This window comes from Pantherophis guttatus, chromosome 4 (genome assembly GCF_059756535.1).
Source record: "Pantherophis guttatus breed Tessera chromosome 4, ASM5975653v1, whole genome shotgun sequence".
Taxonomy (NCBI): Eukaryota; Metazoa; Chordata; class Lepidosauria; order Squamata; family Colubridae; genus Pantherophis; species Pantherophis guttatus.
In genome coordinates, this window is record NC_142066.1 from 145,022,514 (window position 1) to 145,035,550 (window position 13,037).

General features: G+C 40.2%; 1 long non-coding RNA gene across 4 annotated transcripts in view; it reads left to right on the forward strand.

The window, feature by feature from the left end:
• Positions 1-3,362, forward strand: part of LOC117655002 (uncharacterized) — a 40,539-nt gene extending 37,177 nt beyond the window's left edge. For 3 of the 4 annotated variants that reach the window (XR_015734120.1, XR_015734118.1, XR_015734121.1), the window contains one exon: positions 3,205-3,362. This is a non-coding gene — a long non-coding RNA (uncharacterized LOC117655002). Of the gene's footprint in view, positions 1-993; positions 1,318-3,204 lie in introns of all 4 variants that reach the window. The other variant, XR_015734119.1, reaches the window with a different exon arrangement.
• Positions 3,363-13,037: the final 9,675 nt, after the last annotated feature.

The window sequence follows — 13,037 nt, forward strand, 5'->3', positions numbered from 1 at the left end:
TGTAAGATGGACCGGAGATGGACTATAGAGTTGTCTGAAAATCCAGTGGTCTTATTTGCAAAGTTAAGACACCCACTGGTATTGATAACCAGTGGTGGGATTCAACCAGTTTACACCACTTTGGCCAAACCCGTTGTTAAATTGCTGGCTGGCCCTGCCCCTCCCTGCCCCTCCCCTTCCAGAAGTCCCTATGTGCCCCGTTTTTGCTCCCAGGAGGCTGCAGGGAGGCCTACTAGGCCCAAAATGGGGTGCGGATGTGTGTGTGTGTGTGGCACGCCCTCCGTGGCTCATTTTTGCTCCCAGGGGAGTGCAGAAGGCTGAGTGCTTCATGTCACACCACTGGCCCTGCCCACTGTGGCCACACCCATCCACCCAGTCATTAGGCAGAGAACTGGTTGTAATGCAGTTTAAAGCATTACATCAGTTGAATTGGGGAACAAAGCCATCCTAATGATTTGATTTGAGGGGGCAGAAGAGCCTGATTTAATCTGATTAGTTGCTCCAATCAAGAGAAAAGGAACTTTTGTGTATATGTTGCTGCCCACAATTTTAAAAGTTCATGAATTAATGTCCAGCCCAATGTGTTTCTCTAGTGCACCACTTCATCATAGAATGATTCAACTTTATTCAATCTGTGTTTCCTTCAAAAGAAGCAACATTTTTGCATTTTGCATCATTTTAGTCTTTCCTTCCTTCCTTCCTTCCTCCCTCCCTCCCTTCCCCTTTGAGTCAGCAATAACACCTGGTGACTTGGACGTGTCCCTGCATTTTTCATGGCAAGTTTTCAGAAGTGAATTGCCATTGCCTTGTTCCTAGGACTGAGAGAGATGACTGGCCCAAGGTCATCCAGCTAGTTTTGGGCCTAAGGTGGGACCATTGTCTCCTGGTTTCTAGCTTGGTGCCTTAACAACTAAATCAAACAGGTTATCTAATGTGATGCGCTACTGTATATTATTTTTATGAATCCTAATTTAACTTGGCTCTTCCTTCCAGCCAGCTCAATTGTGGGCTGTTGAGAAAAAGTTCCCAAGTTAAGTTCCCTGCTGTGGTTTTAGAAAAAATCATAGTCAGAAACTTATAAGGAAGAAGGAACAGCTGGATGACCTCGGGTGGAACAATCTTAGCTACACATTGCTAAGAAGATGAGTGGAACAGCTTCCAAATTCTGCATTGCCACAGTGTTGACAATCATCAACCAAACCCCAGAAGGAAGATCTCTAGAAGTTCTATAAAAGAAAGAATGCAAGTCCTACTCTTAGACTCTTAGAAGAGATGTGCCATATGGTGGAGTCTACACAAGCATGAAGAAGTTCTTAGGTAAAGAATAAGGAGTCAATACAGTCCAGGTATCCTCCTTGGATATTTATTTCAGCTTTGGATATTCATTGTCATTCACTGACTGTGAAGCAAAACTACAGCATTAAAAGAATTTGACACAAAAAACACTTAGAAAAGGATCAGTTTCTAGGAAATGTTATTTGGATTAAAGACTATTTTCAAACTACTGGTGGTGCAGTGGTTTAAAAACACTGGATTTGTCTGCAAGGGATAGTTGGCAGTCTGGTATTCAAGCTCATGGCACTACATGGCAGAGTGAGCACCTGTCATTTGCCCCTAGCTCCGTGATGGTGAACCTATGCATGTGTGCCCTCTCTGATGGCATGCGAGCTGTCACCCCAATTCAGCTCCGTCATGCATATGTATGCGCCTCCCACTGGCCAGCTGGTCTTTCGGTCTCTGCCGCGCATGCAGGGAGGCGGGGGGCATGCGGGGAGGCATGGCACATGCAGGGGCACACATGCATGTGCAAGGGCAGGGCACATGCATGTGCGGGGGGTGGGGCGCATGCAATCCAGAAAGGATTAGCCATCACTGCCCTAGCTCCTGTCCACTTAGCAGTTCAAAAGCATGTAACAATGCAACTAGATAAATAGGTACTACTCCGGTAGGAAAAGCTAGCAGTGCTCAGTCTGGAAGTGGGAGCTGGCACTGGACTTGCCTGGATGTGAGGCAAAATTGGCAGAAGAAAGTCTGGATAACCCAACATCTACCAAACACTGCTAGCCAGCTGGTGCAAAGCTAATCTGCCCCCTGTGATGTACCATGGATAGCGCACATGAGCGAACAAAATGAACTGTCTTAGGCTGCCAGAATTATTCCATGATAAGAAGCATTGTAGACTTCCCTGAATAATAAGGAACAAGCGACTTACTTTCTTTTGTTGTGTTCTGAAATCACTAATGTGGCAGCCTGTTCCCTGTTCCCTATTAAATAAGATAGATGAAGGATGTTCTTCCTATTGGACAAGGCAGGAGTGATGGATCATTTCTTCTGATTTCTAACAAGTGGGAAAGTCATAGCTTTACTTAGTGCTGTCTATTACCAATAAATTAAATTAAAACCTATTTCCAGAAAATATCTTCTACAATTGGTGGCAAGTTCTGTGGAACTAGAATAGTGGGACTGACTCGGGTAAATACAAAAATATAAGATTTACAAATCTGTGTTGACCCTTTACATTGTAAAATAAATGTTTAAAAAAAACATTTATTTGCATCTGGGCAAGTACAAATCTCTGTTTAAAGAGGAAGGTATGTTGTGAGTTATGTGATCTGATTCTCAGCTAAAATAAAGTCTGAATCCTGATTTAATGTAAAGTTCCAGAAATCTTTCTCCTCAATTTTGTTGCTTGAAAGGGAGGAAGATTTTTCTTCCCACGCCAAAGATTTAATGAAGAACTCCAATAAATACAAATCCTTATATGCTACAATGCATTATGCAAGTGTTCCTCACACCAAGGATATACAGTATGCAACTTTAAGACAAATGACTGAAGACCTACATTTCCATTTTGTGCAGTGATGCTTTCCCTTTCTTCTAATCTAACATAGGTATTTGTGGGATAACTAATAATTGTAATAGGTACAATCCTATTGTTTATTTAGTTATAGATAAGCACATACTTATTGTTCTTTTAAGTACCATTTTTAATACAATTCCTTCTGATGAATTCATGGCCTAATGGCTAAGTTAAAGTGGCTCATTCAAATCCAGTTAAAGTCACTTATTACTAAGACAACCAATTTGGCCTGCTTCATTTCCACTTTGACAATTGCAAGTTTTCCTGAATTCATGCTTCTTATATCCCATGTACCAGTGTGTGTATATATGCACCTATAAAAAGAACACTTTTTCTCTTTTCAGTTCTAGCAACAATCACTGGATTACTTGTGACTCAGATCTAACTCAACATAGCTTCCAGATCTTCTGATGATCATTGTCTTTGGTGAAGGGAAAGGATGAATCATAAACTGGTACCCTATTTCATCTAAATAATTATATAAAGACTTGACAATAATATAGAGGGGATGTGGTATTGGTGTTCCTTCTTCTTCTTGGATTGGGTTTCCTCCAAGATATTAGGGAGATCAAAAAGTGAAGATGTAGATGATCTCCCCACCCCCTTACTATTTATTTAGTGTATGGCAAAAATATTGGAAAAGCACATCACAATTACATTCTCAATGATCAAATATGAAACTGTTACAGATTCAAAGATAGACTATTTATATAGTCAAGTAGCTGATAACCCAGCATTGTATTTATTTATCCCAATCCTATATTAGACAGGATTTTCCCCCTTACCAGAGGGAGCTCCCTTGTGGAGTACTGTGAAGCCATTACCATGGCAATTCCACTGTGCTGTACAGTAGAAGTCATTTTAAGGCAGTATAGTAGAAGCCATTTTAAGGCAAAACAGGCTGCATCTTAACTGAACACACACCCCGAGGGGTGCTAGGGGTGTCTTACCCCCACAGTATTTGTTTCCAGAGAGTAAGTCATCTGTGTACCAAGTTTGGTCAAAATTGCTCGAGGCATTCGAGAGTTATGCTAGAACATACACATACACACATAGCCATATGTATGCATGTATGTATATGCATATATGAATGATGGAGTTTTCCTAACAGGTGCTCAGAGGGCACTGTTCCACAATACTCTGCACCACAGCTATATTCCAAAGAAGAGAGCTTCCCACATTTATGGAAGAGATTAGTGTACCTGCCATGTTATCTTGTTTAAAAACAAGGTAAAACTGAGTTACGCACAATATCAGACCTCCGGACTTTTCGTCAGGCCCTAAAAACACACTTATTCCATCTAGCTGGGCTGGCCTGATCCCGTCCTCTCAGTTTTAATTGATTCGGTTTTAATTTGGGTTGTTTTAAATTATTTGGGCCAAAATTATTTAATTGTTTTTAAATTGTTTTTTAAAATTTTGTATACAATGTTTTATTTTGGCTGTGCACCGCCCTGAGTCCTGCGGGAGAAGGGCGGTATAGAAATAAAATAAATAAATAAAAAATAAATAAAAAATTCTGGTCCCGATTGTGGTTATCAGTCAAGGACTACCTAAATACAAATACATACATACCCAAATTTCAAAACATACTCAAAACTAAGCTATGTTATTCGTACCATGGGAGAAAAATATTTTAAATTTGATTGTTGCAATGATTGCTTATTACCAATGACACAGTTTTTGACTATGACATATTTGTTTTTGCTTTGTTTGCTCTATCAATTAATATGCAGTTAAAAGTAAACGTGCCCTCCCCACCGCAGAAAAATGAAATATTTGGGGAAATATTAAAAAAAAGACAGAATATTATGTTTCCTCAAAGGGAGAAAAAGAGAAACATGTTTAAGAGGCAGAAAGCAGCCCCCAAGTCTTTCTTAATAGCACACAGCAGATGTCACCATTTAAGTGATAAAGAGCTTATTGAAAGATGAAAACACTATTCATAAGCAAAGCAAATACTGCAGACAGAAATCCATTCAAGACAGGATATTTTGAAACTCCTTGAAGCAATGTTTGACAGTTAACAAAGGCAGAATGGTAGGATTAGAAAGCAGCGCTTCACCCCAAGATCCAACACAGGACGAAATCCATTAGCCACAATAGGAATTGCCCAACACCCTTTCAGAATACAAGCTCCTTCATTGCACACACACCCCACAACAGTCCAAAGTTCAAAGTCACAGAAATCTATAAAGATCCATCTACTCATTCAACCATTTGGTCAGCGGCCCAGAATTGCCTGTGTTTGGTGGTTCTGCTTCATCATTAAGCCATCTTTCCAATCAGCCTCCATGTTTCCAGTGTCTTTCTCCCAGCTTGGAACTGAACCAGATGGATTTTCCTTCCTACATTGCCAAACCTGACCCCATGAAATCACTATTTTTATTTAGGGAGGCCTCTTTAGCAAAACCACAGCCCTGAAAAGTTTGAAAACTGAGAAAAACATATTCAACCAATGTTGTTTGGAATTGAAAATGTCCCTTTCTCCATCCTGTCTAACTTAAGCTTTTTGCATGATCCATGAATCCTGATCCGTGAGTTAAGTGAATTTTGTGAAATGAAGAGAAAACTTTACTAGGTCCAATAAAGAATTGTTCATTCTGAGACCATGAGGCCGAGCCACAAGATGGGCTGCCTTGCAGCTATTCTACCCTCTCCCTATTTTTTTTTTTTTTGATGAATTGTTGGTGGGCACATCCTAGGCCAGTGATGGTTAACCTTTTTGCCATCAAGTGCCAAAAGTGGGGGGAGCGCGGGGGGGGGGGGTTGTGCATGTGTGTGCCCAAACCCATAATTCAATGCCCCCCATGCCGTGCCATGCCAATCCATGCATGCATGCACAACCACCACCACCCGCACCCCGTTTTGGGCCTAGCAGCACCTGAAGCCTCTGGAGGCTGGAAACAGCCCATTTCCCAACTTACGGTAGGCCCGGTAGGCCTGTTTTTCATCCACTCCAGGCTCCAGAGGCTTTCGGCTGGCCCTGCCTATGCTGCCCCTCCTTTCTCAGAGGTTCCATGCGAGCCCTGTACTTACCTGGCATTCAAAACGGGCCACATGGAGACTCCTGGGAAGGGAGGGGCAGCATGGGTGGGTCCAGCTGAAAATCAGCTGCCCAGCAAGTGCATGCACGCTGGAGCTGAGCTAGGGCAATGGCTCACGTGCCCGCAGATATGGCTTCGCGTGCCACCTGTGGCACGCGTGCCATAGGTTCGCCATCACGGTCCTAGGCCAATTTTTCTGAATGTGATTTTGCATGAGCGCATTTGAATCAGCTCTCAGCCAAGCAGCCAGGGCTGCAATCACGCACCTTATTGCTCACAACAATTGGCCACCCACAACTGGTAGCAGGATCACACTCCTGATAAATCACATGTATTTCTCATCATCTCTCTCAAGAGATACGCACTGTTCAGCTCTGGGAGTGGAGGGGGATAGCAAGACATTCAAACAGAGCCTCACCTCTGTGATCTTTCATGATGGATGTCGGATGCCATCAGTGATCAGCACAAGAGAGACCAGGGCATGCATTTATTATAAATAACATGTCTGGAGTCTTTGCAAAACGTTTTCCCTCAATCACATCCTTGCTATTTAAATAAAATAGGGAGGGAGGAAACGATATCGCTAATGAGGTGCAAATTATATTGGCAAGAGCACGTACACATCCCAGGCAGCTGATTATCTTTCATCAAGCTGGCTAAGTAATGTAGTCCTCCTAATGAATGAATGGATTTGCAAGTCCAGTTGGTGCCCAGAGTTCAACCCTTAGACAAGTTAATCTGTTATTTTTTTAAAAAAAATTAAATTAGCCCATTGGAATTCATCTGATAGAGGTATTAGGGCCAAACTTCTTGGTTCATTTTTTTCCTCTCATTTCCCCCTCAATGCGGAAGACTTGAAGGCTTCAACTCTTTGGGGACTTGGTGCCTCAGCTCCCCACTATCCATGCATATGGAATGGCTAATGATAGAAGCCAACCCAGTGGAGAAGGCAATTCCATGTAGACATTTTCTCCAAAATGGATTATTTCAGCCTGGTTGGTCACAGATTCCGTAGTTTTCGAGCGATTCATCTTACTATTAATAATGTCAGAGAATTTTAGGCTCTTGAATTAAATAATGATAAATAGGAGGCACAGAGCGAGCTCGGCAGAGGCAGTGACTGTTTATTTCAGCACAAGGCTCTGTCAGGCCTGATAAATCGGATCCCTGAAATAGTTTATAAAGTACCGAATTGATGTGGCAGTTTGGTGAGGGGAGAGAATTAATGTCACGGGAGAAGCTTGCAACCCAGATTTTGATGAAAGCCTAGGAAAGCCGTTTTATATAAATATGGTGTCTGTGCCAGGAAGAGGGAGAAAAAAGCCAATAAGAGACTTGGGAAATTTCAGTACACCCCAAAAGAAAAGGATAAGCGCAGGGAGGGAATGGCTGTATGGGAGTCCAAAAGGTCAAGAAGGAGGCCACAACTTTGCTATCAAATCCCTCATACTTTTTTTTTTTTTTTTACACATGTAACATGCCAGGGAAAAATGGGAGGAGATTTCAGTCATCTCTGACAGCTGCCATCCTGACCTTTGATCCTCTGTGTGTGCTCCTGATTGGTGGAATGAAAAGTTAATGACTCCAACATTGGACAATAGGAGATGGAATGGGTGCTCATGGATTGATTTCTTATTGTATAAGTCAAGGAGCAAACACTTTGCATACAAAGCAGTGGTGAAATCCTATTTTTTTTACTACCAGTTCTGTGGGGGTGGCTTGGTGGGAGTGGCAGGGGAAGGATACTGCAAAATCTCCATTCGCACCCCATTCCAGGGGAAGGATACTGCAAAATCCCCATTCCCTCCCCACTCCTGGGGGAAGGATATTGCAAAATCTCCATTCCCATCCCACTCTGGCCAGAGGTGGTATTTGCAGGTTCTCCAAACTACTCAAAATTTCCGCGGTTCTCCAGAACCTGTCAGAACCTGCTGGATTTCACCCCTGATACAAAGGATGGATCTGGGATAGAGGACATCATAAGGGAATTAAAAACTAAGCCACCTAAACTAATGAATGGTGTACAAAAGCTATCTTGCAATTACTTGAAAATGTTCTTCACACTAGTTTTTCGACCTTGCCTTCTTAGCTTGGAAATTTATTTCAATTTTCCCCACTTGGGGTGGGTTTTGAACTTCTTTTACTGTCAGAGATACTACTGTTTAGTTGCCCACCTTCCTGTTGCATGATTTTGTGTTACAGTCTTTGCTTCACTGGATTTGCTACTTCAAGTGGGCAGCCGAGGCTGACCTTGCCCAGGGTCTAGCAAGAAGTCTAAGGTCTATAGCCTTCATTGGGAAGTGTAAAACTTCTCTGGATTGTTCCACATCAGTTGCTAAAAACAAAATGTGAATGTGCTCACCGAATCCACCGTAAGGAACTGATTTCTAGGAGACTTAATGCAGATCCCTAGAAGGCACAGCAAACAAAGCAGGATCTTGCTCAGGGGTATCACGTTCAATGCCCAGGGGCCAGATTCGGCCCACAGAGTGCTTAGATCAGGCCTGTGGGCCCACCCTGGAAACAGTGAAAGACAGACCCGCAGTGCCTCTGCCAGTGAAAATGGAGTTCGTGAGGGCTGCATGCGGCCCTCCTGAGTTCCATTTTCACAGGCAGAGGGTTGCAGGAGGCCATCCCAGCTGAAAATGGAGCTCAGGAGCCCGTTTTTACAGGCAGAGCACTTGGACCACCACAGGTGCCCCCCCTGACATGAATAACATCATGCTGGCCATGCTCACCCCCCACCCCCAAGGTCAAACACAACTCTGATGCAATGAAATTGAGTTTGACACCCCTAATCTTGCTGATTTCCACATCCTACTTCAGCCCTTCCAAACTTGGTACTTCTTGTAGATACATTAGGTCACAATCTTGAGATTTATATGATGAGGACCAAACAAATTAGTACCTATAGGTATTGTTCTCCACTCTGAGAGTGCCAACAGATAAGGGAAAATGGATCATTTATAGCATCTATAGATCAGAATTTCCATCATCCTCAGGCAACATAGCTAATGTTTATGTCCATTGCAGATGATGGAAACTGCGGTATCAAGAAGATACCAAACTGGTAAATTTCTTCCACAGTTAGTAATTCATACCTCCAAGTTTTACATTCCAGTATCAGATCAAACACCAGCTGTTGCTTCTATGGTGATGGCAATAAATGAAGATATAGGTTTTTAAAGGCTAGAAACCAGGTCAGATTTTAAAATCTCGATATGAACAAAATATTAACAGGATTTTTTCGTTAGGTATTTGTTTTGTTTTCATATTTTAAAAAAAAGTTTGTGGGGTTTTTCTAGGCTGTAGTGATCTTTCATGTTTTCTGCAAAGGTTGATTTAAAGCAAATAGTTGATTTATTTGTAAACATGAACAGGATTTATTGATCTTTTAGACAACTAAATGGATAGATTGATTGAAAAACCAATTGATGGTTCAATAGTAGAACTGATCAATGAATGGATAGATACAATGAAAACCATTTTAAAACAGTTTTCTCTTAATTTGCATCTGTGGCCTTACCAAGGCATTATGAAGTGGTATTAGCACTTCACATGATCTTGATTCTATGCTTCTGTTAACGCAATTGTGTATGAACTGTGCACAGTCAACTGTGTTGACTTTGTTGGCAGCTGTAGCACACTGCTGGCTCATATTTAAGTGATTGTCCACTAGGACTCCAAGATCTCTCTCACAGTTACTACTATTAAGCGAGGTACCACCTATACTGTACCTGTGCATTTGATGCATTTTGTTTTGTATGTTTTGCTGATATAGACATAATTTTATTTATTTATTTATTTGTTTAAATTTCTATCCCGCCCTTCTCCAAATAGGACTCATAATTGGCTAAGTTAGCCCAGAACACTAAGCCATAAACTATGATGGGTAAATCTGTATTGTTCCTGCATTGCTCTCCTAGTTTTGGGTAATGAAATGTCAGTTTCTCCAAAAAACTGCCATAATTCCAGTCAAGCACCAATAGCAACTGAATGGCTGCCACATTTCATTCTGTTTCATGAGTTCTGTGGCTGTTTTATTTTTAAATATTTCAGATGGAAACATTTCAACATTTTCATTTATTTAATTGAACTTCTGTTTCCAAAGACAATTTAAAGAGTAGTCTATCAAGCTGAATACAATTCCCCAGCAATGACATTTGTCCTGCTAATTACCCTCCCACTCCACCTGTCACTTTTGCAAGGAAAAATATACAATTCAAGCAGAACACTGTTATGGTTGGCAGTTCTATTCACAGATATGTTTGAGGACAAATTATATCTTTTTACACATCTTTTTTTATTTTAATTTTAAAATATAAGCTACCTATGGACATGCTAGACAGCTTCTAAATCTGATAAATAGTTTTGGGCTCGTACACAAACTTCTTAAAAGATTCCACATTTTTCAAACTTTACAGACCACCTTGCAAATTAAAAAAGGAGAAGGAGCCAGGCATTACAAAAATAAAATAAAATAAAATAAACTGCTGACATTCTGGGCAACTGCATTAATATAATATGTTAGTAAAATTACAGGTGAAAATGGAATTTTTAAAAAATCAGGGAAATAGTTATCAAAATGGAAATATCAGAGGAAATCTACAGGAAAATGCTCACATTGTGGTATGTGTATTGCTTTTGAAAAATCACTACCTGATGAGGAATCAGGAACAAACTGAATACTGGAAAAATGAGAAACGAAGTAAAAGTGCAATTAATAGATTTGCCAATCCTAAACTATCTATTGGGGTAGTGGTTTAGAAATGTGAACAAATGTTACTGTGAACAGAACTACAGATAAGATGTTCCTTCAAAAGTAATTTAATGTATCAGTGTTCCATCATGTTGTACATACATTATAATTTCACCATCAGAGTTTACATAATGCTTGAGGTTGTGGCATTTCTAAAAATAGTTTTTGGAAAAACAATAATCTTCCAACTATTCTTTTGTAGCTGAAGCATAAGCTGAACGCATCATATTTATGAGTACTAACTGTAATATATGTTATTATTTTCCCTTTTCAAAGGGGCAGATGGGCAAAATCCCATAAGGTTTTCTATCTGTGCTTAATTTCCCTAATGACTATTTCATATCCAGCCCATTCAGCTAAAGAGGCGCTAAATTAAGAAGACTGCTGTTTGAAGCTAAGGGTACAAATTGAATTTCAAACACCTAATAAGGTGTCGAAAATTACCTCAAGCTTTCAAATGTCATATAATGTAAAAATACAAATGAGTCTTGAAAAGCAGTTCCAGTTGTAATTAACATTCTGATGTGTTCAAATAATCAAACGTTCTCCTCCAAGGAGGATATTGAAGGAGATTATTGCAAGTAATACTTTGCTAATCACTAGGTGACAACTATTTTTATGTCATTGATCCACACTTCTGACATCCATTTTGTCTCTGCCACTCGGTGGCTTTTTTTTTTTTTAAAAAATTGAATGATGTTTCATCCCCTCCTTCCCCTGTGTCGAAGACAACCTGTCCTTCAAGTCTCAACCGAGGTCAGTAATCAAATTCCATAAGGAAAGCCCCCCCTCTCTCTGTCTTTCTGTCTCTCTGTCTCTCTCCCTCTCTCTGTCTCTCCCTCTCCCTCCCTCCCTCGCTCTCCCTTATATGAAATAGTTGGTTCTTCACTCCAATTATTTTTAACCTGAAAAAGAGACTTCTGCTAATATTGAAAAAGATTGGGATGTTTCCCAAAGAAGGGGAGAAAATGATATTCTCACTTGAGGTTTTCTTTGGCTGAATAGTTCAAAATGGTGGTAACCATAGAAATGGAATTTTATAGCGGCCCCCTTATATATTTACCCATGAGGAATTTTCTCCCAATCAGTCAGCTGCATCACAGATGTAAATGTCAAGAACATGATGTTCTCCATCATCTTTGTTTGGTGTTATTACTTCCTCCTCCTCTCCATAACAGCAAATGATATCTGAGAATTTATCTTCAACCTAACACCAAGTTGTTGTCATCACACTTCCCATACAGGTTATAAGACCTGTTTCTGATGTTTCAGCCTCTATATCAAATCCTCCCTGTTGATAGATTTTTTTTTAAAAGGATAAATTATTGAGGGTGAAGCTGTAGAACAATATAGAGAGAGAGCTCAAAGGGAGGGGGGTGGGAATTGCCATTTTCTTTGCAACGACTCTTCTTTATACAATCTTCTTTCTTCCACATTCATATAGAGACCTTAATAGAAGGCCAAGACTTGCATTAAAGTTATGCTGAGGAGTGCAGGTTGTTCACCCCATTTGTGTTTTCTAAGAATAAGCTATTTTGAATAGGTCCCAGTCTGATCTAGGCATATCCATCTGTTATGCTGTACATCTTGGATCACAACAGAATGCTTAAAGAGGAGAAATGCATTCTTTTGGAGCTATGACCGATTTAAAAATGGTGTCACAAAAAAAAAATAAGGAAGGCTCTGAGCATTAAATAAAAATATTGTTAGGTCTTTAAAGATCAAGAAGTATCCTTTGAATGAAGACTAAAATCATTAACCTGAGCAAATGTATGTAACATAATGCAACAGTGGACAAGCACATTATTAATCAATAGAGGTAGTCTTGTATTCAGTTTCATCCTAATTATCTAGCCTGAGTAATAAGAAACAGATTAGCCTAGATAGGTCTAGCCTCTCAAGGAAAAAACAAACAATAGCCTAAGATGGTAAAAGTCACTACTGTTTCCTGCTACTGCATCTAAACATGGATCTAACAATCTAGGAGTAGGATTACATTAAGCAACAAACTATGTTTGTTGTTGTTTTTTAAAAACAACAGTTATTTTATCAAAGATAGCTACTGCTAGGTTACCATAATCTTTTCACCAGCTTTGCTTTGCCTCATTCAGATTGAGCTTCAAAACTGATACAAAACTGATAACTATACCATATCACAGAATAAACTTGATTTTTGTTTATAAAAGCTGAACAGACAAGAACCAAGACAAATCCTTGTAGAATTCCATAGGTCGAGGGCTGGGCACCTCTTCAACTGTCTCATACTCAGAACTGAAATTTCTGCTACCCGATGCCTCATTTAGGCAGTGCATTAAGCTATTGTAATAAAAAGGATTGAGATTCAGTTGGGTGTAGCAGTTAAGACATGAGG